The following is a 25,525-nucleotide window of genomic DNA, read 5'->3' on the forward strand; positions in this document are numbered from 1 at the left end:
GACTCAACACATAATGATTATAAATTCTGCATATAGCATCATTTTCTGCAATATAGAAAACAAATATTGTATTGAAGGATAAAAGAAATATCAGTTTCTGTAATCCATACTCTATATCAATATCTGGCAAATATTTTTGTGCCACAAAACCAGGTTCAACCCACCATTTTTTTTCTTTAAAATATGTCCTGTACCAAGTCAGGAATATGGTCATTTTTATATTATAGTTCGTTTCTGTATGTGTTAAATTTTAACGTTGTGTTTCTTTTGTGCCGTTTGTTTCCTCTTATATTTGAGTGTGAATTCACATTATTATAAGACGTGTAATGGTACTTTTCTATCTTAAATTCATTTATTAAGTTTTTATGTTATATTTGTTATTCTCATTGGATTTTGTCTAATGCTTAGTTCGTTTCTGTGTGTGTTACATTTTAATGTTGTGTCGTCATTCTCTTATATTTAATGCGTTTCCCTCGGTTTTTGTTTGTGACCAGGATTTGCTTTTTTCTATCGATTTATGAGTTTTTAACGTCGGTATACTACTGTTGCCTTTTTTTAAAAGAATGACCTTCCATTAATCCCATGTTCTTTGAATGCAAGCTCAACATATTATATTACCGAATAAAGTATGGTTCAGAAATCTGTGGTCTATACCTTGTATCATCGACAAACACATTTTTTTTCAAATAAGAGTATTAAACATTGTTTGAACCACTACGTATACTAATTTGAAAGCTTGGTATTGTATATAATAATGATTATTCAAGATTTTACATGTACAACATCAAAAAGTACATAATTATCATAATCAACTTGATAATAGAAGAAAACCAAATTCTGATACAAATCATATTTGCATAATATGTCAATATCATTGAAGTACTTTACTGAGCTTTAATTTACGAATAAACCAACAAATTTACAAACATTTCAGGACGCACTCATATATTAATGAAATCATAGAAGGATCAAAGTTTCTTGAAACTATTTTCATATCTATAACAGGCAAAAATATTTGAATCCATGGCTAAACATGGAAACAGCATTAAACAACTTCTATAAATCATATCTCGCTGAATGTAAGGTCAACGTATAATATCAATGAATAAAGGAAATACCTCTGCTTCAGAATTCCTTGGTTTATACGCTACGTATATCTATGTATATCTTCGAGAGGACTAACACTATTTATTTTAAGCAGATCTTAAGGAGTATAAGAAATTGAGTTATATGCTACGTTTACTTTTTTTTTTTATATAAGAAACAATTACAGAATGGCGATTAACTAGATAACAAGATAAAGTAGTAATATTTATTTCGTTGTCGCTTATTTCAGCTTTTGAAATACATGGTATGTTAAATATAGATCAATTCCAATAAAATACCACTGATTCAAATCTCATGCAGAAACTGTACCAATAAGATAAATTAAACCAAATCACTAACAAAGGTCAAGGACGACAATAGTCCCGTCGATTCCGAACATTTTACATAAATACTAGTGTAATACACATGTAAGATTGCACAATGAACCAAACATAGAAATAAATATACTAATGCATTGTTGTATCGAAAATCATAACTCAGATTATCCTAGTCTAGTCTTATCTAACAATGTAGGAGATGTAGATCAACTACTGCATCAATAGCCTTTCAACATTGATTTAAACGTTTTAAGCTCAATCCCTCATGTGCCAGCTACGCTCGACTCCAAATTTTTTACCAGGGCTGTCAGTTTTAAATACCGCATGTCGAAAGTCGAAAGCCACGATTAAACAAAATAATGCTGAAAGTGGATCTGAATACCAATCAGACAATTATATTATGTAGAGAGGTTAACGTTTTTTTAAACAACAACTTTTTAAACGTAAAATCGGTTACAATTGTGTCCACATTTTATAGATATTGAATATACAATTCATAATTGCTTTTTTTCTGGTTTGAAAGACTACACGTAAAGGCAATAATTAGCTGAATGTGAAATATATTTTTTAGAAGTGCAAATGTTAAACTTAAGATGAAAGATGTTGTACGCCTAAACAATGTTTGCATCATTAGTAAAATCGAACAAAACAAAACACCATATGTCGCTAATGATTTGTTTACACCTACAGCATTCCTCGATTAAATACTTTAATTTCCTGTGTTTTTTAAGTAGCCACTTCGTTTTAAAAGTTATCTTATTATCATTAGATCTGCTATTACAGAGTGTGGTAAGTGTTCATTTATTTTCTTAGAAATGAAAATCCATCTGATCTGAAAATGTCAGCTTTTGTTGTTTGTCAATGAATTTAAGTTGTTTGACACAATTGATACTTTATTTAGATTAAGAAATAATTCCTTCATGTCATGCTCTATGCTCATTTAAACATGGGTAGGCATTATATTTGTCGATATTTTACACTGAGCGTTAGCGAGGTGTAAAATGTGGTCAAATATAATGCCTACTCATGTTAAAATGAGCATAGAGCATGACATGAAGGAATTATTTCGATTCTAATAGGACAAATACAGTATTTTTATAGGTCGAAGCGTACGAAAATACCGTAATTTTTTTTAGCTGTTCCCGTTTCCTCCCCGAGGAGTCTGTACATTACATTTCATATTTGAAAAGTTTAAAATATACGAGCAGGGTAAATATATGTTGTTCGATATAACATATATTATAAAAGTTTATGTAAGCTACTTGAAAGTATATATTTTATAGGATAACGATGGAAATAACTTTAATATAAACAGTAAATTTGTGCGCATGTGCCAAACATATTTTGTGCTCATTAGAACACGGCTTTGGTTACAAAGCGTAATAAGGACGTCATATTAGAATTGATGGTATATGTATTATATCATTGTATATATAGTCCGTTGTGTAGCTCGTGGAATAATATAAATATTCCCAACTCTACTCCTCGACGTAGACGCAGTCATGGTCATCGTCATTATACATCACCTGCTCTGCATGATGTCTCTATTAATGATTTGCTGCCATATAAATACAAGCGGTTAATTATTACCCCTTTCAAAACTTGTGTTTCTGTTGTGTCGTTGTTCTCCCCTTATATTTGAAATGTTTCCCTCAGTATTAGTTTGTAACCTGGATTAGTTTTTTTTTATTTCAATCGATTTATGCATTTCGAAAAGTGGTGTACTACTGTTGCCTTTATTTATACCCTCTCAACATTTACCCCAGAGGAAATCCTGGATAATCATAGGTTTGTTCTATGTTCCCTTGGAATTTCAACCAAAGACGAAGAAGTGGATCTTCCATTACTGTATTGAAACCCAAACAACTTAAATGTCCTTACAAACGATATATTTCTGGTCTTTGAAGTGCTCCACAAAACCTTTTTCTAAATTGATAACATCTGTTTTATCAGTAATCAAAACCGGGTTTCAAAGTTATCGTGAAACTGCTTATTCTACAGGTGGCGTAATCCAAATACTCAAAGATCTGGTACATACAATTTAAGACTCTTTCATCTTGCTGTAGTAATACAAGATTAGACTTTTCTTACCAATTCCAAACTAAAGGACAAACTGAAAGAGTTGGTTTTGGTTTTTTTTCCATAAAAAGAAAAGACTAATGTAGATACAAGTATCTATTCTTAAGGAGGGATACATCCTACTTAGTACAGGATCACTCTGATTTAACAAAACATTTTCTTAAACTGAAGTTATCAAGATGCTTGATTTCTTGATAGACAACATATTTGTTACGTTTGGAGGACATGTTTTTGATCAGACTGTCGGCATTTCCATTGGAACAAATTGTGCTCCTCTTCCTGTCGACTTGTTTCTTTACTAATATAATTAGGAAGAAAAATAAGAACTAAGCAATATTCTGTGACTTTACTTTCCATTGTAAAGATAATGTTCTTTCCCTAAATGAGTCAAAAATTGGTGACTAGGTTGAACGCATCTATCCCATCGAACTAGAGATAAAGGATACAACAGATACAGTTAAGTCGACATCATATCTTGACTTACAAAACGTTACGACAAAAGAGATGATTACAGTTTCCCGATTGTGAACTTTCCATTTCTAAATAGCAACATTCCTGCAGCGCCCTCATACGGAGTATATATCTCCCAATTGATACGATATACCCGTGCTTGTATTTGCTATCATGATTTCATTAATAGAGGATTGATGCTCACATGAAAGCTATCTACCCAATAGTTCCAAATGGTGAAGATGAAAGCATCCCTTCGTAAATTTTACGGACGCCATCACGAGTTAGTTGACCATTATGGAATAACCGTTTCACAGATAAGATCGGAAATGTTTCTCACGTCGTAACTACAATGCCCTCCCCTTTTCATGAATGTGACCTACCGAATGTGACTATATACCGGTATTGTAAAAACATAAGCAACACGACGTGTGCCACATGAAAAGCAGGATCTGCTTACCCTTCAGGAGCACCTGAAAACACCCTGAGTTTTTGGTGGAGTTTGTGTTGCTTAGTCTATCGTTTTCTTTGTTTTTTTTTATGTGTACTATTATTTGTGTTTGTCTTTTTCATTTTTGGAAATGGCAATTTTCGAGCTATGCGTTTGACCGTCCCTCTGGTATCTTTCACCTCTATTTAACTTTTTTTTTTATATTTTTTTTTTTGTATTCATCATTGATTAACAGGCATTTACATACATTATCTATAGTGGCACATAATAAAGCAAGCGAGAAAAATAAGCATAATCAAGCAAAAAAGAGTAAACAAAAAATAATACTAATAATACGATATGATATAACGAAATATGGATGAAGTATAACATTTTCATCACAAAATATATAGTGATAATGGAAATTACATTTCAAGCACATCTATACATTATAATTCACTATTTAATTAATTAATGATTTTATCCCAGGGGTTCCAGTACATGTTATAATCTTTCACACTCATATTTTTTGAGGAAATATGTTTTTCTAAAATTAAGTTTTCTTTGATATAATTTTTAAGTCCCTCTATATGAGGTTTTTCCTCTCGCATCTTTGATCTGTATATAAAATACTTTACTAGTAGAATGACTTTATGTTTTATAAAATTTAGTTAATAGTTATCATAAAGACCAAACATGACTATATCTACATTAAGTGGAATTTCAATATGTGTTGTTTCAAAAATCCAGGCATTCAGGTGGTGCCAAATGTCTGCTACAATATGACAGCCCCACAATAAGTGTTCTATGCTTTCTGGTTCTTCCTTGCAAAATGTACATAAATTACACTGTACACGGTTCATCTTTAAAAGTAAAGTATTAGTACCTAAAATACGGTGAATAATTCGGTATTGAAACCCACAGAGCTTGGTATTGTTTTTAATTTTAGTGACACAGTTATGGATTTTTTTCCAATCCCCTACAACGTTATTCAATATACCCTCCCATTTTCGCTCAGCTGCTATTACAACTGGTATCGCACCTTGATTTAATATATTATACATGTCTTTTGAACCTTTGTTTGACTTGTTAATATTAAAAGGTAACAGAGCTTGTTGTTGTTTTTCCCTTTCATTGTTGATTCCCATAGATTGTAATCATTTTTTTTAATGCTACTTAAATACCATAAAATTGTAAAAATGTGGGTTTAAAAGTATATAGCTGTTCAAAATTTTGATAAGACAATATATTTCCTTGCTCATCTAGAAGGTCATTTACAGTCCATACCCCGTTTTGTGGCTAACTTCTATAATAAACACTGACGTTATCAATTTTAATGTTCTCATTATTCCATATAGATGAAGATATGAATTCCTCAAAATAGTGAGGATGTCGGAATCTCGACATGTTTTTCCAGGCACAAATAACTTCTTTCCAAAGATCGTTAACTAATTTTTTAACTCTATTTAACTTTACCGTTTTATTCACTGTTGTCAAATCTAAAGTTTCTTTATTTAATTTACAATTTCTGTGAGTTTGATTTTATTGTATTTTGGTTTATGTACTGATATTATCTGTTTTCATTGGTTTGTATAGAAAGCTTATTTGGTATTTTGTCTCTTTTTGTTTTACACCTTAGTAGACGATGTATTATTTCCAGAACGTTCCATGATTTATTTGATTGTTTAAAAGTATTTATATTTAAAAAGTCAGAATGTGAATTTATATTTTCAAACTCTTTTATGTCATTTTTTAGTAGCAATAAACAAAAAAAACTATGTCAATTAGACATGCTTTGATACTATATATGCCCTTGAATTTTTACTAGATAACATTTTTGTTCGCTTTGGAGATTCCGTAAATCGTCAGGCTATCGGAATTCCAATGGGGACTAACTGTGCACCACTTATTGCGGACCTGTTTTTGTATTGCTATGAGTTAGAATTTATGGCAAAAATCAGCAAAGACCCATCGAAACAACATCTGATAAACAAATTTGATAATACTTTTAGATATTTGGATGATATTTTGGCTCTCAATAATGACGACTTCAGTATGTTTACTAAAGAAATTTATCCTGTTGAACTTACTTTAAATAAAGCTAATACTAACAATGACCAGTGCCCTTTCCTCGATCTTAATATCTATATCACAAACGGAAAGCTTAATACTAAAATTTATGATAAAAGAGATGATTTTTCATTACCTATCGTTAATTATCCATATTTAGACGGTGACGTTCCCTTGTCACCATCTTACGGTGTATATATCTCTCAACTTGTACGACTCGCTCGTGTATGTAACAATGTTTTAGATTTTAGCGAGAGAAATTTGTGTATTACTGAAAAATTATTACACCAGGGTTTTCGATATCACAAACTAGTCAAAACATTTACTAAATTTTATCATCGGTATAAGGACATCATTCGTAAATATAGCTCAACATGCAGACTTCTTATACGTTCAGGTATTTCACATCCAATTTTTTATGGAAATATTCTTTATAAAGCACAAAAATGTCAATATTCAACTCAGAAACTAACAAAACCTTTACATAGACTTATTAAGAAGGGATATAGTTACGATACTGTTGTCAGGTCATTAAAGATTGCATATTTTGGCGTTAATATTGATTCACTTATAGGGTCTTTGCATCGGAACTAAACACATTTATTCAAAAACCAGTTGTTGGCATGACATGGGTTATGTTCTTCTCATATATGTTATGATGGTATGATACTAAACCCCTTACGGCAAGGATTGTGCCAGATATTCATATGATGAAATCATAATCTTTCAATCAGTTTAATTGAAGTCTGGAGCTGGCATATAGGTTAACTGCTAGTAGTCTGTTGTTATTTATGTATTATTGTCATTTTGTTTATTTTCTTTGGTTACATATTCTGACATCAGACTCAGACTTCTCTTGAACTGAATTTTAAATGTGCGTATAGTTATGCGTTTACTTTTCTACATTGGCTAGAGGTATAGGGGGAGGTTTGAGATCTCATAAACATGTTTAACCCCGCCGCAATTTTGCGCCTGTCCAAAGTCAGGAACCTCTGGCCTTTGTTAATCTTGTATTATTTTAATTTTAGTTTCTTGTGTACAATTTGGAAATTAGTATGGCGTTCATTATCACTGAACTAGTATATATTTGTTTAGGGGCCAGCTGAAGGACGCCTTCGGGTGCGGGAATTTCTCGCTACATTGAAGACCTGTTGGTGACCTTCTGCTGTTGTTTTTGCTATGTTCGGGTTGTTGTTTCTTTGACACATTCCCCATTTCCATACTCAATTTTATATTGAAATAAGAAGATGTGGTGTGATTGCCAATTATTCTATCCACCAACATTATCCACCACAAAAAAATCCAAACCGTATGGTCAGCTATTAAAGAATCCGAGATGAGCATATGTCAAATTTGATGTGTTTTGTCATTTGATTTTGCCATGTGATTATGGACTTTTCGATTAGATTTTCCTCTGAGTTGAGTATTTTTGTGATTTTACTTTTTACAAGAATTCTTTTACTCATATCAAACATATAAATAAGAATAAAATACTCTATGACTGACAAACATGAACAAAAGCAGGTACATTGAAGAGAACGCAGGAAAAAGTGATTTTGAAATAATCCTACAAAATTACATCAGAAATTATTTTCTTTACTAATAAAGCGGACAGAAGAAAAAATATTTCAATGCATTTGTTTTAAGCATTGTGTAATATTTAGTTGAACGAAAAGTCAAATTCAAATTTCAGCAACAACATATAGCACTGTTCTTGGCATCCCTGTAAACAGTGCAAATTCTAAATCAACTCCATCTTCAAGCATAAGCTGTCTTTTTGAAAAAACTAAACCTGTCTGTTTGGCTGTTTATGGTTACTATGAACCTATATATAAGCATATTTTAGGAACCTGAAGCTAACAGTCAAAATTTATCTTTTAATGCATTCATGTAAAAAAGCACATGTTACTGAGTGACAATTCCCCGCTAAATATCCTTGAACATATAATCAATGTTTACAAATTTCCGTTTTAGTATTACAGTATCATGATGAAATTGTGTTGCTTGATTGTAATCATCCTCTGCACAATTCATGTTTCTACTTGCGAAAGTAAGTATTCTTTATGTTTTATGTATGAAATAAACTCATCATAGATACCAGGACTAAATTTAGTCTATACGGCAGACGCGTGTTTCGTCTTCAAAAGACTCATCAGTGACGCTCGAATCCAAAAAAGTTCAAAAGACCAAATAAAGTACGCAGTTGAAGAAATACTTGTATCAAGTCTGGAATATGACAGTTGTTGTCCTTCCTTTTATGCGTTTTTTTCATTGATTTTGACATTTGATTTTCGAATTTTCCGTTTTGAATTTTCCTCGGATTTCAGTATTTTTGTGATTTTCCTTTTTACTACTGTTGCCTTTATATAGTTACCTGTATGATATCTCGATATGGGTCAGGCTGAATCTAAGACAATGAATGCTTCCTTAATTTAAATTCGAGTCAAAAATATAAATAACTTAAATTAATGTTTCTTTTAATTAAATCTATTATATGAAACATTCACCTCACGTTAAAAATAAAAGTATATGTTATTATAAGAGGTTTGGTTTCCAATTGATATGAACCTATTTTACTTTCCATAAACTCATTGCTGCAATAAAGAATTTAACTTTAAGAGTATGACTAAATCAGGTTGTTTTCCTAATAAAAGCTTTTGTTCTTATTGTATAATGCAGATTGGATCTCATAATGTCACATTGTATTTAAGAACTTTACTCTTTAGCACTTACTCAAAATTGTCTTGCTTTACATGGGAGATGTGGACGGAAAGGTCTTACTTGCGAAAATGTGTTTGGTAGAATGTGGCCAAACAAAATAGGAAGATGTTGCAATGGAGGACCATGTTGTGAATGTAAGTAAACAAATAAAGCATGATCGAGAGTTCTTGTCCCTTCTATTCAAAAATGTAACATAGGCAAAAGATCATGTTCTAAAATAAAATTTAACAATATAGAAAGTAGCATATTAATCTATTGTAATAAAAAAATCATAATATCTAATAAAATTTGTAGATTTAGCTAACAAAGTCCTTATAGTTGTATTCGTTTATAATGGAAAATTGTTTAAACGTTTAATAAGCCACAATTAAAATTGCATGCTCTCTGTGATTTATATTAGATAACTCTGGCTAATTTCCCAATCAATCTATCATGAAGGGAAGATAAATAATTCGACTATCATTTATAGTCTTTTTTTCAAAAATGATAAACGGTTCTTTATATTGGTATGTAATCATTTTAAACGTTTATATTCGTTCATCAATGTTTTTGGTACACCAATAACATGAATAACAAAAACTGAAATATACTGAATTGATACATTTTGTAATTATTCAAAATTATATCAGAAACCTATACTTAATTATAAAATAATGAACTTTTTAAAGGGAGACAATACTCGCATAACTTTTTTTCGAATTGGCACATAATACGAAGGAATGTGTCTCTTGCATACAAATGACACATCAGTATAATTAATTAACTGTGCATTCGTGCTCCACTTTTAATGAAGATTCTAAATTATAAATATAACCGAAAGTTGTTAATCTATAGGAAAGTGAAGACTAACGAAAGCTAACCCACTGTAAAAAATATTTCTTTGAAATCTTTTTAACCTTCCTCAGAAAAATGCTCGAGCCATTTGACTTTCAAACCTCATTTTCTTCTCAAAGTGTAAGACGCAATAAAAACCGTATGCTTACCCCAAAACAGATTCAAAAGTCCTGAACATTTCGAAAAATCACAAGTACATGTTAAAATCCGACTAAGTACCTATATTCCGATATCGTCAGGTAAATATGCTATAAAAAGCAATATTTTATCGTCTTTGAATTAAACGTACATATTTGACACCATTTATCAAATTATGTTAACAAAAGAATATAACAAAATTATTAAGGTGCTCAAACAATGGCGATATTATATACTAGTTTTTACATTTTTATGGAAAAACATGGCCGATAATGTATACACTTGCTTGGGTATTAAATTTGAGTCATCATGAAGGATACACCAGAAGAATATAATTAAATTGTAAGAAGTTAATTTCTAATTTCTGCTAAGTTTCAGAGATCAATGCCCTTAACTTAATAAACATATTTTGGACAATAACGATTTAAACGCGTCACGATTTGTTTTATGTGGTCTGGAAAGAGTAAATAATTGGAATCATTTAGCAATTAGTCCTATAGTTGCCTACTTTTTCTGCAGTTTTGCCTGCGTGTCAGATTTTATGTGATTCTTATGACCAATGTCATGGTTCGAGACCACAGACGACCTGCTCTTTCTGAATAATATGTTTACAGTATGTTGTACAACATATGGGATACATTATATCAAAATGATTGAAAATTTCATCTGCTCTAATTAAAAATATGGACAATTTTAACAGTTATGTTAAGGGGATTCAGAAAACTTTAGACAGCTTCTGAAATGCTAATTTTTAACCATTTTCAGCTGGACCAAATCACTAGTCTTGAACAAAAATTTAGATATATAAACTTAACACTGCACGAAATGATGCATTTAATATAAATTAAATGCATATATTATGCATATTAAATTTCAAATTACAAAAAATATTATGCATTTACTTCGCTGGAAATTTTTTAATTTGATATAGATTTAAACTAAATTTAAAATTGCAAATTTTTCCCAAATTTCAACCTAGTTTAAAGGTATTTTTAAATCTAAATAAATTTCAAATTTCAAGAATTTAAATATAGACTAAATTTGAATAAATTTCTAATTTAAAGATTTTTTTAATATAAATTAAATTTCAATAAATTTCAAATTTAAAAAAGTTTTAATATAATTTCAATTTTAATAAATTTCAGATTTAAAGATAATTGAATGTAAATTTAATTTGAATAAATTTCAAATTTAAATATAAATTAAATTTGAATAATTATGTAATTTAATTACATGTAAATTCAAATAAATTTCTTGTTTATGACTTATTCAAATTAGAACTTCCATCAAATTTAATGCAGTTTAAAGTCAATATAAATCCTGTATAACTGATGTATTTACAGTAAAACAATAGTGCAAATGAAAAATAAAGAAAAGGCAGAATTTTCCCCTCTGCTTTTTTTTGGGGGAAAAGGGATGTAGGGGATTTATTTTTACTTTAACCCAAATATCTGGTTTGGAAATATCTAATTAAATACAAAATAAAAATTAGGAAAAACAGGAAGTTTCAATGATTATAATTTTGTAGCTACTGAACAAATAAAATTGATCCTCCAACTTTTCTGATCCATATTTACAAAGTATAAATTTGAAAGGCATGGATTGCTGCTCTGTTTATTTACAGTAGAATAATATTTGTGGTTTCAAATGGCAATGTGCAAATATATAATTTGTCAGTAACATTGAAGACATTTTTTTTAAGATATAACTTAAACTACAATCCAAAGAATACACAATCATTTGCAAAGCTCAATACCATTTTGTAAGTATGCTTTTACCTATATTTAAAGAATGGCACTGCATCTGAATTTGTATAAGAACTTGAAGGGTTAAAATCTAAGACATACAAAAAGCACAAACACCAGATATAAACTATAGGACAAGGTTATCTCTATGTGTGATTTGGATTTTGACAATTGCAGCAATAAATAATACAGGAGATAACAAAAACTTTCGGACAAAGCATAACCATACACAACAATTTCTAGCATTTTCTTATTGTCATCCTGTCTTGGGCATAGTTATTTTCATCACTTCTAATCAGGTCAGAATAATAAAAAACAATTTTGAATTATCTCCCTTTGTATATACTTCAATAAAAGAAACAAAGTATCTAACAAATTAATATATATGGTTAAAAGGAAGTAAATATAGATCGCTGGCGCCACCTAGATTTTACATCCAAGATAATAGGTAGAAGTAAATTTATTTTCTGCTGCCTTGGTAATTAGAAATTAAAATTGAAATAGTGAGAAATGAGTGTTGGCCATTGGTGTAGAAATAGCGAGAAATTTAGAGAAAACTCTCTAAGACTAGCAAGATTTTCTGTGCCAAATTAAGCAAGGGGTGTTCTTCATTCATACTATTTCGAAAATTCCGGAACCGTTGAGTACCCTTAAAAAATGCCATTTTTCTATCAAAAAAGCTGCGGCACCATATGTGTTTGACCATTGCAATTACACCCAAAAGTGTTGATACTTCAGAATTCGAATTTTTTTTTTAATGGATCTTTGATAGTGAAAAGGCAGGACCAAATAAGGCTACCATTGTCGCCTATGTAAATAATTACTTCCTTGTAACCATATATAAGTCATATCAGTTTTATTAATTAAGTCTAAAAATGTATATTTTACTTAATATACATATCGATAACGCTGATACAAATACATGTAGTATCAAAGCATGTCCAATTGACATAGTTCTTTTGTTTGTTACTACTTCAAAATGACCTAAAAGAGTTTGAACATATGTATTCGCAATCTGACATTTAAATGCCCAATTAATTAGGGATGTGAATTTTCCCTTAATACCAATATGAGGCAAAGTGGTATATAGGGTAGAAAAATCTAAAGTTTGAACAGATACAGAATCACCAATATATGCATGCGATTTCTCAAGTACTACCAACGAATTTTTTTACACTCCAAAAGTAATTAATTCCACTATTTTCAAAGGCCTTTTTTGAACAATTTAACATCAGATTTTTGATTGTACCAAGTGTACTTATAAGTAGAATAGACAATTTCGTACTGAAACAATGGCTTGAAGATGAAATAAATCTATATTTGTGAGGTGTTTTGTGTAGCGTCGGAAGCCAGTCCATAGTTTGGACTTTCATTGTACTGGGTTCTGCTTGTAAAGAAGTAGCTAAAAGTTTGTGTTTGTTATAGATGTCTGTTTCTGAAAATGAAGTCATTTGGAATGTTTACTTACATATATTCTGAATGGAAAGGCTACGTTCTGCAATGATAAAACCATAGATACAAGAGGTAGAACTCAAAGTTGCAACACCTGCGGCATTCTTTAAATTACGTTGCTGCATTTGACATTTCACGAAATATGATTACGTTTGTGGATAAAAAGTTTCACCGCGGTCCAATAGTTGGAAAGTATTCGCCGGTCCAATAGTCCGACGCTTACAATTTAAAACAAATAATTGAAATGTTGTGTACTTATTTTATCTATACTAATACCATGTGTTCCAACTAATAATCAACTCATATTGTGTCATATTAATAGTTTCATGTGTTCCAACGAATCATCAACTCATATTGTGTCATATTCATAGTGTCATGTGTTCCACATAATAGTGTCGTATTAATAGTACCATGTATTCAAATTAAGGTGGTACCTAACACTACAGGGAGATAACTCTGTAAAATCAGCTAAACGTTTTAATTACGTATTATTAAGCTTCTCAATGATCAAAATACGAGTTTGTCAAACTGCTATATAACCAGTGTAATTTTTCTGATAAAACGGTTGGTTCAAATTTTTTGAAATTTTTATATTTTTGTAAAAGGATCAAAGTAAATACTTTGTCAAAATTTTAAGAAAATTAAACGAGCCAAATTCATTTTAGTTAAAGTGTTAGGTACCACCTTAATGATCAACTCATATTTTGCAGTGTTCCAGCTAGGATTTGAAAATAGAGGGGCGCGTTTTGAAAAAAGGGCACTTTAGCGCGTTCTCACTGAAAAAAATCAAATACTTAATGAAATATTTTTAGAAAGCATGTAGCTAAGTTAATTACTCTATACTATGATATACAAGTTTAAAAACAATTATTTAGAACATATAAGTTAAAATCAAACTTGGAGCACTAATAGTCATTAATACATGTATATTCATTTCTCTTTCAGAACTACAGATTGTTCAAAGAAGAGTTCAAATGCAAATAAATAATATACAACATTGACAAGTCTTCTGTTTTTCGTTTTGAAGAAGGTTGTAACACATTGATCAAGATTTTTTTTCAAATTTAGTTTCATCACAGTTTAATTTTACAGTTGATATTTTTGTTAATGTGTGTGTTTTCAAGTTTGCCCTGTGACTTGTCTTTATCAATTTGACCTGAGAGAATATTCTCTCCACCTCTGCTGTTCTGAGTGGTTGTATAATGGCAACACTGAATAGTTTTGCGCAACAAGAGGGTACATAGATAATAGGTTTTTATCCTTATGACAAGGTGAATGAAATAGCTCTAGCAGACTAGGTAAGGAACGATCTGTAAGTTCTGCTGATGACACAAGAGCTATAAAGTCCTGCCATTGAATAAGGAGAGTTTCAGGGTCCATGTCAAATGTATTTGCCAGAGCTTCTATCTCTGTATAACCATACATGGTTTCAATGTTGTCTGTTCCTGTAAGGTCTTAAATGGCCATTTATATTTTCAATTAATCCATTGAGAAAGCACTCTCTGACTTTAGTGTCAAAATCTACTGGGGTGTCATAGCACCAGTACCACCATGTGTTCCAACTAGTTGCCCTGAAGGATACATCTTTTCAAATGACTTAACAGCTAGTACTAACTGTTACTTCTTCAGTGGAAATGATGAGCAGAGTTGGGCTAATGTTTTGGTGAGTATATTTTATCTTATATCAGATAAGATAATAAGTAAAATTACAAAAAAATGAACTCCGAGGAAAAACAGAAAGTCTGTGGCAAAATGGCAAAATCAAAAGCGCAAAAAACAACAAAAGAATAGACATCAACACCTTATCAGAGTAGGTTTGATCTAAGATTATAAAAGATGGTTCACGAAATATTTACAATCAATTAATTGCAAAGCATTGATTACTAATTGAGGCATATGTGTTGCCGTTTAAAAGACCTTCATTTTATACACGACGGGTGCCACATGTGGAGCAGGATCTGCTTACCCGTCCGGAGCACCTGAAATCACCCCTAGTTTTTGGTGGGGTTCTTGTTGTTTATTCTTTAGTTTTCTATGTTGTGTCGTGTGTACTATAATAATTGTTTGTCTGTTTGTCCTTTTCATTTTTAGCCATGGCGTTTGTCAGTTTATTTTCGATTTATGAGTTTGACTGTCCCTCTGGTATCTTTCGTTCCTTTTCTATAGCATTGTACTTTAAACATCGTTAAAACATGTATATATTATGGATAGCAAAATTTTTTTATAGAAAGTAAAACAAAAAAAGACACATAATTACTTTCTCACTTGTATTAGACTTGTTATATTTAAAAAATCATAAAATCTAATCCTACACATATTTACACGAAGATAATTGATGGAGGTACTTACAAAGTCTAAAATACTTCCATATCTAAGAGAAAAACTCACAAATCGAAAACGCAATGGCTAAAATAGAAAAAAGACAAACAGACACACAGACACACAGACAAACAATAGTAAATAAAACTTTATATATAAAAAAATAAAAACAATGCTACATTAACCCCACCAAATACTTGAGGTGATCTAAGATACTCTGAAAGGGTAAGCGGATCCTGCTCGATATGTTGCACCCGTCGTGCTGCGTTATCGTGCTTTTCTATTTTGAAGGCATCAAGTAAATCAAATCAACAGTTGTTGACGGTTGCCATTAGTCATAACTATTTTAGGCGAAAACAAAACACAGCAAATATAAGAGGGATACAAATTAACAACACAAATACTGAACTACTGCAAAAACATAACGTATAATGGTGTGTTAACTAGAATTATGATATAAATGCAGATATTAGATATGTTTCTTGTTTCGAAATTTTAGAATACATGTAGGATGAAAGGTGCCTACCTATGGAAGCCAAATACCGTAGCAGAAGCTATTGCTGTTAAGAATATGACGGGTTTCGGTAAGGAATGAGTTATTAAGTAATTTGTTATTGTGCAATGTTTAGTAGATATAGGAAGATGTGGTGTGAGTGCCAATGAGACAATTCTCCATCCAAATAACAATTTATAAAAGTAAACCATTATAGGTCAATGTACGGCCTTCAACACGGAACCTTGGCTCACACCGAGCAACAGGCTATAAAGGTTCCCAAAATTACTAGTGTAAAACCATTCAAACCAACGGTCTAATCTATATAAAAAAACGAGAAACGAGAAACACGTATAAATTACATAAACAAACGACAACTACTGTACATCAGATTCCTGACTTAGGACAGTGCAAACATTTGTAGCGGGATTACACGTTTAAATGGTACCAAACCTTCTCCCTTTTTCTGAAACAATAGCAAAACATCACAACATAGAAAAACACACGATAAAATATCAATTAGCAGGCTTAACTCAATCAAAAAACGTAAATTAACACACTATGAACGAATAAATTTGATCTGCGATATATGAATGCAAATGCACAGTTAATAAAATATTAGGGACAAACTTTCAAGGCCAAAAAGCAAACAAACAAGTCCAAACAAAATAAGTGCATTGTTGTAATTAAAAGAAAAATGACTATTCATTGATTAACACATCGGTAATTACTTGTTCTTAGAACGCGTGTAAATTTTTCTGAATCCGTTTTAAATCGTTATTCTTTAATTAACATGTATCGAGACAAATATTGTTTTATTGGCAGTGGGAAAAATGCAATAATATAGCAGATAAAGATTAAGATAACCTTTTCTTTAAAATAGTAGGAAAACTGTAAGAACTTCAAATGAGCTTAAATAATTAAAAGAAGATGCAATTATATTACGATAAATGTTTCAGTTCATATCGTCGAATGTATGGTGTCCTACTACCAACTCAGAGCAACAAGGCATTTCAAAAATCTTGATTTGAAACTATTAGTTGAATATCTAAGCTAATGAGTCTTTTGTTAATGTTGCAGTATGATGAAAAAACTCTAAAATCTTGAAAAATCAGTATTGGACGCGAAATTACTTATAATAATATGTTTCAAGTTAAGTTATTCTTCGCGGAAAAGGGTGGGTTTTTTTGTAACAATTGGCTCTACAATAACAACGTCCAACCACCTTCCCGCCCTTTACAATATTATGTGCCGGTGTTGCATTTCATCCGATTGAAAATTCTGATTCTTTTGATAGATCTACTTCAATAAAAAAAAATAAGGACGATCCACATCACCCAAATCATACTTTCGTAAATCTAGAACCTATATTTAAACTACATCACCTCTTTATGGAAGGTTTTCAAAGGGGATGCGAAATTTCAATAATTAACTAAGCCAAAACTATGTTAATTTTCTAATAAAAGCTCATAATCCTATCTGATAAAAAAAACCCAGTGCAACTAAATAAAGCCATTTACTAACGAATCTCAGAGCAAGACCTATTGATTCAACAGGCTAAGCGTCTTCTTCCATCAGAACCAAATTGAATATTTAAGCAGAATTTTTCAAACGTTAATATGAGAAATTACCAGTCACCGAATTTCGGGATGTCGGGATTTAAATTTATTTAAATTCTAGACCTCGTGATTTCGTGTTTTTAAGCCCGGGATTTCGGGATCAGGACCCCTCAGACCCCCCCCCCCCTTTTCTCAGTAAAGACAAATTATACACAGATTTAAATGTGTATAATAACTCACCAAAGGATCTTTTATCCATTTACATTTCTAACTGTTTTGTTCACGCATCGTTGTCAATATAATCGAATTTTATGCGACTGTCATACAAGTGAGAGGTTAAGCTAGCTATCAAACCAGATGCAATCCACCTTCTTTTTTACATAAGAACATGCCTGTACCAAGTCAGGAATATGACAATTGTTGTTCATTTGTCTAATGTGTCTGAGCTTTTGATTTTGTCATTTTTTAATGGACTTTCCTTTTTGAATTTTCCAAGCAGTTCAGTTTTTTGGTGATTTTACTTTTCACAGTTGTTTTAAAATAAATTACCTCGAGCAATATAAAATTATCACTCATAATCGAACATTTAAAGACCAAAAAAAAATGAGTCATAACAATCCAATTCTTTTTTAGGAAACAATGTAGATATATGGACAGGTCTTTATAGTCCTACAAGTGACGAGAATTTGAATTTGTCGATGCTAGTGGTGCTTTTACATTGGATACTCTCCCATTTGAAGAACGTAAGTGTTGCCTTTTAAGATAGTTATTATGTAGTAAATTATGACTGGTGGAGTTGTTGTCTCTTTGACACATTCCCCATTTTGATTTTCAATTTTATGAATTTTTATGAATATTTACCGAGTTTGTAATAATATGAGCAACACGAAATATATAGGAATCAAACAAACACTGAGAGAATCGAATGGCCAACAAGGAACAGGCCGGTTGCGTGTACTACCATACATGCATCATCCATCGTGCAAATTCACACTCAGTTCAAAATTCCCATTCGGGAAAATGACGCAACCGCTGAAAAACAGATTGGACGAGTATTTTGTTATTTAAAGATCAAAGATTACAAAACTATCGCTAATGAAGAGGTCTTCTACTGAAACACGGGTGCAGATAATATATAATTAGTACACTCCTGCTCGTACCTATACTGATATACTGGTGCAGTTTATATGCAATTAGAACACTCCTGCTCGTCCCTCTACTGAAATACTTGTGCAGTTTATATGTACTTAGAACACTCCAGCTCGTCCCTCTACTGAAACACTGGTGCAGTATATATGTAATTAACACACTCCTGCTCGTCCCTCTACTGAAATACTTGTGCAGTTTATATGTACTTAGAACACTCCTTCTCGTCCTTCTACTGAGACACTGGTGCAGTATATATGTAATTAACACACTCCTGCTCGTCCCTCTACTGAAATACTTGTGCAGTTTATATGTACTTAGAACACTCCTGCTCGCCCCTCTACTGAAATACTTGTGCAGTTTATATGCAATTAGAACACTCCTGCTTTTCCCTCTACTAAAACACTGGTGCAGTTTATATGCAAGTAGAACACTCCTGCTCGTACCTCTACTGAAACACTGGTGCAGTTTATATGCAAGTAGAACACTCCTGCTCGTACCTCTACTGAAACACTGGTGCAGTTTATATGCAAGTAGAACACTCCTGCTCGTAACTCTACTGAAACACTGGTGCAGTTTATATGTAATTAGAACACTCCTGCTCGTCCCTCTACTGAAATACTTGTGCAGTTTATATGTACTTAGAACACTCCTGCTCGTCCCTCTACTGAAACACTGGTGCAGTATATATGTAATTAACACACTCCTGCTCGTCCCTCTACTGAAATACTTGTGCAGTTTATATGTACTTAGAACACTCCTGCTCGTCTCTCTACTGAAACACTTGTGTAGTTTATATGTACTTAGAATACTCCTGCTCGTACCTCTACTGAAATACTGGTGCAGTTTATATGCAATTAGAACACTCCTGCTTGTCCCTCTACTAAAACACTGGTGCAGTTTATATGCAAGTAGAACACTCCTGTCCGTCCTTCTACTGAAACACTGGTGCAGTTTATATGCAATTAGAACACTTCTGCTCGTCCCTCTACAGAAACACTAGTGCAGTTTATATGCAAGTAGAACACTCCTGCTCGTCCCTCTACTGAAACACTAGTGCAATTCATATGTAATTAGAACACTCCTGCTCGTCCCTTTACTGAAACACTGGTGCAATTTACAGGTAATTAGAACACTCCTGCTCGTCCCTCTACTGAAACACTGGTGCAGTATATATGTAATTAACACACTCCTGCTCGTCCCTCTACTGAAATACTTGTGCAGTTTATATGTACTTAGAACACTCCTGCTCGCCGCCCCTCTACTGAAATACTTGTGCAGTTTATATGCAATTAGAACACTCCTGCTTGTCCCTCTACTAAAACACTGGTGCAGTTTATATGCAAGTAGAACACTCCTACTCGTCCCTCTACTAAAACACTGGTGCAGTTTATATGCAATTAGAACACTTCTGCTCGTCCCTCTACCGAAACACTAGTGCAGTTTTTATGCAATTGTAACACTCCTGCTCGTCCCTCTACTGAAACACTGGTGCAATTTATATGTAATTAGAACACTCCTGCTCGTCCCTCTACTGAAACACTGGTGCAGTATATATGTAATTAACACACTCCTGCTCGTCCCTCTACTGAAATACTTGTGCAGTTTATATGTACTTAGAACACTCCTGCTCGTCCCTCTACTGAAATACTTGTGCAGTTTATATGTACTTAGAACACTCCTGCTCGTCCCTCTACTGAAATACTTGTGCAGTTTATATGTAATAAGAACACTCCTGCTCGTACCTCTACTGAAATAGTGATGCAGTTTGTATGCAATTGCAACACTCCTGCTCGTTCCTCTACTGAAACACTGATGCAGCTTATATGTACTTAGAACACTCCTGCTCGTCCCTCTACTGAAATACTTGTGCAGTTTATATGTAATTAGAACACTCCTGCTCGTACCTCTACTGAAATAGTGATGCGGTTTTTATGCAATTGTAACACTCCTGCTCGTTCCTCTACTGAAACACTGGTGCAGTATATATGTAATTAGAACACTCCTGCAAGTGAATTCTGTTATAATATTTGTCGAGTTTTGATAAAGAGGCTAAAAATACAAAAAAAGGCTTCAAACTCATAAGTCGACTATAAATTGACAATGTCATGAAAACAAAGACAAAAAAACTAACATCAAAATAAACACAACATAAAAGACGAAGACGGAAAAACACGAATTCTACCAAAAATCCGTAGGTGGCGCCACCACATTCTGTACGTATGTGTCTGTCCAAAGTCAGGAGCCTGTCATTCAGTGGTTGTCGTTTGTTTATGTCTTACATATTTGTTTGTCGTTCATTATTTGTACATAAATCAGCCGTTAGTTTTCTAGTTTGAACTATTTTACATTGTCATTTCGGAGCCTTTTACATCTGACTATGCGGTAATGGCTTTGCTCATTGTTGATGGCCGTACGTCGACCTATAATTTCTGTGTCATTTGGTCTCATGTTGAGAGTTGTCTCATTGGCAATCATACCACATCTTTTTTTTTATATTGATACTTTTTATGAGTTTCCTTGCAGTCGTTATTTATCAAATATTTGTTTCTGTTAAGTTGTTTTTATCTTGACTTTCTATTCAGTCGTTATTTACCATTTTTTTTCTATTATGCCTGAACCAGACAGGAATAATACAAATTGTCTCTCATTCGTTTGATGTGTATGAACTTTTTATTTTGTAATTTGACAAAAGGCCTTCTGTATTTTTGTTTGTTTGTGTTATTATGTTATTTCGCATTGATTTTCACATTGTTTCAGGTGATGGAATAGATAACGATGACTGTGTGGAAATTGAATTCAAACGTATTATATGGAACCTTCCGCCTCTTGGGTGGAACTGGGATGACGATCCTTGTGATAAAACCCAGCGATATATGTGCGAATTTCCAATGGTTAGTATGAACAACCTTTTAGGAATGTTGTGTTTAGAAAACTGTATACCTTTTGTAAATATCACACCGAATCAATCAAAATCAAGTACGCGCATTAAAATTTATTTCAATTTAATTCTAATTTCAAGATGGCCGCCGTGAAGAAATACTGAATGTGATGTCTAGTCTCTGATCTGCTTTATGACACCATAACATGCATAAAGAACGGTTGTGCCTAATCCTATGCTGTGCCTAATCCTATGCGTGTATCTCCATTTGCGCAATAATGTCAATACCCGGTACCAAGCATCCACACTACATAACGAAAAAGCATAAGCAAAAATACATTAATTTCTGAAGAGTCTTTGCTCACTCATAAAACTTTAAAAAAGAGGTATTAGAAACATCACGGTACTTCATTTATAATAAAAGACTTGTTTTGAATATAGGTGTAAAACAACCATTCATTATTCCTATTAGTCCTTGTTAAATTTGCACTTTTCTAAACCATGTGCACATTTTATCTTTGTTTCAAATAATGAAATACTTGACATTAGCAAAGTGTTATCCTGTCTAGTACTTAAGACAAAATTTTATATAAAACATCATTGCATAATAGAAAATAACCTTCACTGGAAGTTTTCTAATCAAACATTCGCCTTTTTTTCTTGTGTACTATAAGCTAGCTTGTGTCATGTGTACTATTGTTTTTCTGTTTGTCTTTTTCATTTTTAGCCATGGCGTTGTCAGTTTGTTTTAGATTTATGAGTTTGACTGTCCCTTTGGTATCTTTCGTCCCTCTTTGATTAATCATGTAACCTCAACTTTCATAAATATTCTAAAGAAACACCATATAAAAAAATGATGATGCTTTGGAACACCTAAGACATATGTTTATGGCACAGCAAATTTTCCTGCAATGAAATGGGTCAACATTTACAATTAATTCTCCATAGGCGGTAATGGTAACGTTTTCCTCCGTTGCTCAGTCCATATCGTTTACTTGAACATGTATGATGGCTCATATCGAAGCTAATACATTTATACATGTCTGGTTAAATTTTCGGGGTGGCAAGTGAGATTACTTTTTTCGCAAATTGCTGGATCCCGGGAGATAGTTAAAAATGTCACTCTCCCCTGATCATAAGGTTCAATAAAAAAATTGTCCTTTCTAATCATTTATTTTAGGTCAAATCTACGTATTTCTTTTCTCATCACATCAGCTCTATAAAACAGTTCTTATTGTTCATGTATGTCCATTTTTTAAAATCACAGCATCCACAATTGTATGGCGGACTAATATTTTTTTTAATTACGTCATCTGAGTTCATCATCTCAAGGTCCATTAGGGATCCTGACCCAAACGTAGGATTTTTTCTACAACTGTCAAATTCAAGGGAACATTGTTTTCAACCCTTTTTCATTTGTAACCGGATGTGACGTTCTGTGATTTGTTGGTATGTCATCTATGACATTTATTAAATAACTTATTTTAAGGATAACTAACAATTACAAAAACGAATCCTTTCATGTAATATTTTTGTGAGCAGTTGCATTTTGCGTCTGTGAAAATAGAAACTAAGTCGAAAGGAAATTTTACGAATTTCAAACATATTGATACCACTGCTGGTGGACGTTTCGTCCCGGAGGTAATCACCAGCCCAGGAGTCAGCACTTCGGTGTTGACAGAAATATCAATTATTTGGTCATTTTTTTATAAATTTCCTGTTACAAAACTTTTCGAAAGACTAAGGATGTTCTTATCCCAGTAATATATTACCTTAGTCGTATTTGGCACAACTTTTGGAATTTTGGGTCCTCAATGCTCTTCAACTTTATACTTGCTTGGCTTTATGACCATTTTGATCTGAGCGTCACTGATGAGTCTTATGTAGACGAAACACGAGGCTGTCATATCAAATTATAATCCTGGTACCTTTGATAACTATTTTGGTTATAAGATTCGGGGGGGGGGGGGGGGGGAACTCCATAACAGCAAAAGACAAAGAACAGTATACAACACGTATAAGAACATTAATTACGATACAATATACAATATGCTATATTTTAAAAACACTCCGTCACATTGACATCTGAAACAAGAGGTAAAAAGAGGTAATTAACATAAAAAGGAACGATATATGATGTCTCTTACGAGTAAGCAGATCCTGCTCAACGTGTGCCATCCATCATTTTAACTATATTTGATTGATTCAGATGTAGCGGCGGTATATGCCATTAATTGGAATAAGTTTTCTAGTAAATTTTAGTTTGATTTAGTTGACCAAGCATTTAATTTCAATTTAATCATATATGATCTTATGATATGTATGTTACTATATATAGACTTATCTTTATTATATCATTTTTTTTTATAGAAAACTTGTCCGTAGAAAGATATGTGGTATATATGGTTGCCATTATGTTCTAATGGATGGAGATTTCTTCTTCTTGGCGCAAAAAAAAAAAAATAATAATCGTTTTTTTGTATTGTTTATTATTTATTTATTTTGGCCTTGATGGATGAAAAGCAGATATTCCTAGGCTCTCTTAAAAATAAGGAGATGTTGTATGATTGTCAATGCGACAACTGTTTACCAAAGTTCAAACAAAAGTGGATTTTAGCCATTATAGACAACTGTAGCGATTTCAACGATGTGACAATATCCGTACCGTATATTTAGCTATTATAGGTCTCGATGTTGAATATTAAACAATTCAGATGAGAAAACCAATGGCTATTTTGAGCATATTTAAAAAAATGTGATAAGATTGTAAACACCATCAATAATAAATTACTAGTAGTTTCATGGTTTCGTGAGGCGGATTTACTGCACACATGGCACGTATGGTTTCTAATCGATAACAAGCAGTGAAATAACACAAAAACCTAACACCAAAAAAGAAACACAACGGAATAAGGTGGCAAAATCAAAAAGCTCGAACACATGAAATGAATAGAAAATAAATGTCATATTCCTGACTTGTGACAGACATTTCATGATGTAGAAATGGTGGATTAAATCTGGTTTAATAGCTGACTAAACTCCTCACTTGAAAGACAGTCCCATTGAACGCCATTTTATTGACGACAATGAGTGGACGCATTACTTAAGTCATACGCATACACACATTTATGTTTTTATATCTATCCGCATTTTTATGCCCTGCAATCAGAGCATAGGGACATTTTATTTTCGTCGATCTATTAGCCTTTCTTTCAGTCTTAGTCCTTCTCAGAGGCCCCTCATGGGGGGGTCCTAGTAATCACATAATCACCATTTTTTTGCCAATATAATCACATAATCATTAAATATTTGCTTATCTTTAGTAATCAAATAATCATAAACTAAAAATACAGTCCTAGGTAATCAAATAATCATGAAATATTTGGCTTAATAATCAAATAATCATTAAAAAAACGGCCAAATAATCACATAATCAAAAACCCCATGAGGGCCCTCTTCTCAGTTCTTGCTACATTTGTTTGGTTAGGATGGGTCACCGGAAGGTTACAGTTAAATCAACTTAAATATAATAGTAAGCATATGTCTATCGTCATGATAATTCAAACGAAAGCAAATTGAGTAAATATTTTTGATATTTGAACAATATTTATATTCAATATTACATTGGGTGATTCTTTACGTAAGCATGGCCATTTCACATAACCATAATTCGATATTGCAAGAATGCTAGATATTTACAAAAGGTATACTATTAGTTACATAGTGTGCTAGTGACCTAATGCGGTATATATGGGGTCAGTAAATTCCATATGGGGTGAGAGCG

General features: G+C 32.3%; 1 long non-coding RNA gene across 1 annotated transcript; it reads left to right on the forward strand.

Moving 5' to 3' along the window:
- Nucleotides 1-2,085: 2,085 nt before the first annotated feature.
- Nucleotides 2,086-24,208, forward strand: LOC139481744 (uncharacterized). Its single transcript, XR_011654677.1, has 8 exons — nucleotides 2,086-2,213; nucleotides 8,428-8,503; nucleotides 9,180-9,308; nucleotides 11,849-11,908; nucleotides 14,289-16,246; nucleotides 18,348-18,457; nucleotides 21,621-21,754; nucleotides 24,112-24,208. It is a non-coding gene; the product is annotated as an uncharacterized lncRNA (long non-coding RNA).
- The last annotated feature ends 1,317 nt before the right edge of the window (nucleotides 24,209-25,525 follow it).

This window comes from Mytilus edulis, chromosome 7, assembly GCF_963676685.1.
Source record: "Mytilus edulis chromosome 7, xbMytEdul2.2, whole genome shotgun sequence".
In the NCBI taxonomy this organism is placed as follows: Eukaryota; Metazoa; Mollusca; class Bivalvia; order Mytilida; family Mytilidae; genus Mytilus; species Mytilus edulis.